The sequence below is a fragment of the Hakea prostrata genome, chromosome 4, assembly GCF_041222555.1.
Source record: "Hakea prostrata isolate BN-2017 chromosome 4, UWA_Hpros_2, whole genome shotgun sequence".
Taxonomy (NCBI): Eukaryota; Viridiplantae; Streptophyta; class Magnoliopsida; order Proteales; family Proteaceae; genus Hakea; species Hakea prostrata.
The window spans coordinates 56,671,451-56,675,308 of record NC_142603.1 but is presented as its reverse complement, the minus strand read 5'-3'; the positions used below and the strand labels follow the sequence as shown (position 1 = coordinate 56,675,308).

Sequence of the window (3,858 nt, the reverse complement as noted above, 5' to 3'; positions counted from 1 at the left end):
CATATTGCAGATATCACTTCCTTATGAGTTTTTTTTACCTGACACACTCTTTGTCTTCAGCTGCTTGTAGGATGGCAGGATTTGACTTTTAAGTGACCTCAAATTTGCAGCATCGAACCTTGATCACTTTAGCTGTGGGTTGGTACCATTGGCACCATCACCAGGAAACCTCCCAAGAAGTCTTTTCCTCGTATGTTTTCCCAAACTTTTGATCCTTATGTGGTTATCAGTTCGATCATGTGTTTGATTTGAACCGCTAGTTAGTGCCCGTTGACTCAACGTGAATTGGGTTCTGGGTAATTTATCCAGAACATGATGTTCTTTGATTCATTCATAGGAGGGAGATGATTAAAAAGGAAGAAGAATGAATGATTGATTGCTTTCATTATCCTTGAAAATAAGACAAATTGATTGTATGTACAAGTTGTACTCGAGACATGTTGATTCCATGTACAAGTTGTACTAATTATTGCTTAAAGTCAAGGTAAAATGGAAAAGTGGTGCGCATCAACCAATCATTTCCTTTCAACAAATTTCTAGCAGTCCACCTAATAGCCTCCCCTGGTTTATGAAGTACATGGAAGGTACTCCAGCCAATCCTCCGAGCAGTGTTGGCACCGGGCCCACTATTGGCGTACTCAGCGTAGTAACACGTCTTTTCATTATAGTTCTCCCCCAACCACCCCTCAGGGCTGATGAAGCCGCCCAGGTCGGATTCCATGATCACCGTCGTTGAGTATTGCTTCCATGGGCGGCCCAAGTATGTGGGGAATTTGGTCTGAAGTAGAATCAAATCGGCCATGATGCGGCAATCCTGGATCACAAATGCTGTTGTTTCTTTTATGTCGCTTTTCCCTTGCGCAGTCACCACATTCACTTGGCCGTTCATGGGTTTCTTGACAATGATCGTTGATTGCTGAATTAACGCCAAAGAGTCACCAAATATGAAGTCTATGGTGCCACTGATGATACAGTTGCGATAGAACTGACGATGTGTTGCCGCCCACAGTGTGTCTTGGTACCCATCCATCCTGCAATTGAAGAAGGCTGACATGTCGGATTCCACCAGTAGAGCCACCGCCTGGAACCCTTCTGGCCCCGCTGTGTTCTTAAATCCCATTGATTTTGCCATAAATCCAGTCCCCAGGGCCGCTACATAGATTACAAGGTTCCTCATCAATCAGTTGGTAATTAATGACCAACCAATCAATTGTGTGGTGGAGAAGCTAATTAGTTTCAAATTAATTAGAAAGATCGAATAGGGTTTTTCTTTTTTAGTACTTACTAAAAGTGGCTGTTTCGTTCGTCAAACCTTGACCGTTGCCGCTGGGGAGGTGCTTATTCCATGTGATGACACTCAACGTAGGGCCATCTCCATACATGAAGACATCGTTCTGGTAGTAATCCAGTCTAACTTGCTCTTGATAAACGCCAGCCTTAACATAAATAACATACCTACCTTTGTGGTTCCGGGGGATGGCGGTTACAGCTGAGGCGATTGTGCGGTATTGGCCGCTACCATCTTTAGCCACCACAGCGTTTGGCGTTGGATTTCCTATGCCAACTAGGAGCCTACGGTCTGCTCCTGATAACCATGTCGGGTAGCCTTTGTTGTCCACCTCGATGGGCTCCTCCTCTGCCGCCTCTAAGAATCGTGATTTTGGGATATCAATGTCGACAGGCAAATTCAAGGCACGGAGGATTTGGGAGAAATCCACTATAATGGCAAGTGCATTGCTTGTGAGTTGTGTGGAATTGAGAAGCAACTTTGTCATGGGCGACTTCAATTTCGGATCTAAAATCTCGTCTCTGCACCTCTCGTGGTAATACACCACGGCACTCAACCAGTTGGCAAGGTCAGGCACGCGTTCATTCACCGTCTTCAAATCATTTTCGTTTATCACATTGATTGACTCCTCGAGCTCATTGATGGCCGATTGTAGCAATCTCTTACAAATTGCCAATCTCTTCTCATCCTTGACCATTGAATTTGTCATAACTGCTCGCACCCTATCAAGGGTGGCAGAAACTGCAACCCTGATGAATTCCTTGGGATCAATAGTTTCGTTTTTGGCAACCTCACTGAGGGTGTCCACACAAGCATCTTTGTGGCTCGTGCTTTCACATACGGCCTTCACAGTCTTCATCCCTGTAGAGAAGTCTGAGTCTTTTTTGCCTTCATTATTGGAGCTGCGGTTCGAATGGCTTATGCCGATCAACAAACCAACCACCATGCCTACCATGAGAATGAGCGAAACACCAGCAATTATTGCCTTGTTCTTGCCCATCTTCTCATTGGAAGGAAATGTGCACTAGACGAAAAGACTCTAACTTTCCCGGTCTCCAGGTGATGGATTAAATGGATATCCCAACACACATATATACTAGCCAGGGGGAGAGAGAAGGATTTAAGTATGGCCTGACGTTGCTTTTATTAACTAAAAAAATCTTCCCTATTAACAGCATAGATATTTGTAATTTGTTGTCCATGAATGGGTGAGAACGAGTGGATGATTGAACAACAAAACAAAGTTCATCTAGGGGGTTGACAATTAGCAAGACAGCTGTCAATCAAGGTTGAAAAATGAATGATGCGTTTAAATGAGCTTGATTGCGGCTCGCTGCTATTTCAATATCGAAAATAGACTTTTTAGAAACGGATGATCGAGATCTTAATCTCTACCTTTCACTCTCCCACCAAAGCAATTTCCGCTTGATTGGGAGTAGATTTGCTTAGATGGAAACTTTTCTTCTAGTAGCTTTGTTGGATTGGTCTAATTTAAAGCATAACTTTGCAAAGTCGGTGAAGTTTGATGTTTAATTTGCCAACGAGTAAAATAAGTAAATAACCCCCAAGGACTTCACTTGTCCACGATGACCCGTGAAGATGTCAACATTTGATTCTATATATGGTATATTTAAATTTTTATATATCATACCATTATATAAAAGCATGTACTCCTCTTTCGTAGCAAATCTTTTCCTTGACTATTATATCTTTTGTTTTTTTCTAAATGTCATATTTTATGCATTAATTTTTTTTCATCATTTCTATTTTTTCCTCACAAAATGTTGGTACCTTTTATATTTTCTTTTTTCATAAATTTGTAAAATCAAATAGGAAAAACAATTACTACCCACCATCATATTAATGGCACCATCATATTAATGGTAGAAGATATTTTGGGATCTACCTCGAATGGTAGTTCAAGAGATTTCCCTCTTAAAATTGTTTTTCATGATTTGTTTTTTTAATTTTTACTAATAATTGTGGTAAACTTTTTTTATTTTACATCTATACAAAACAATATTAGAATTTCTTTTTCTTTTTCTTAAATTTGTAAAATTAAATAAAGGAGAGTATTACTAAAAAGAAAAAATAGGAAAGATAATTTTTACCAACAATCATATTATTGATTTATTAATGGTAAAAGATATTTTAGGATTTTCTCCCAGTCTTCTTTCAAGTAATTATAAACTATTTTAAAAATCAGGTCGAAAGAGGTATCACGCGGAGTATCATAGAAAATTAACAAGTATCTCTCTTGAAACGGAAAGACGGAACCATGCTCCCCAATTCTGGCGGACTTCCGCCGGAAAACACAAATTCTGGGCAACCTGCACTTCAGAGCGATATTGTTTCTAAAGCCACCAATTGGGCGGGCCTTTTTCACAAACAAGGTGCTCAGGATGAGAATACAACCATGTACTTCATCCCACCAAAATCTGATAATGGTGTAAAGTACGTGGAATATGATTTGGCAGATGTTATTGATAAGAGGCAACGATGGGAGACTGCTCTTATTGGCTATGTATTTGGCCCCAAGTCAACCTTTACTAGCATGAAGAGATTTGTTC

The 3,858-nt window shown here is 40.3% G+C and overlaps 1 pseudogene; it reads right to left on the bottom strand.

Moving 5' to 3' along the window:
- Positions 1–466: 466 nt before the first annotated feature.
- LOC149019795 (putative pectinesterase/pectinesterase inhibitor 45 pseudogene) lies at positions 467–2,288 on the bottom strand (annotated as a pseudogene).
- Positions 2,289–3,858: the final 1,570 nt, after the last annotated feature.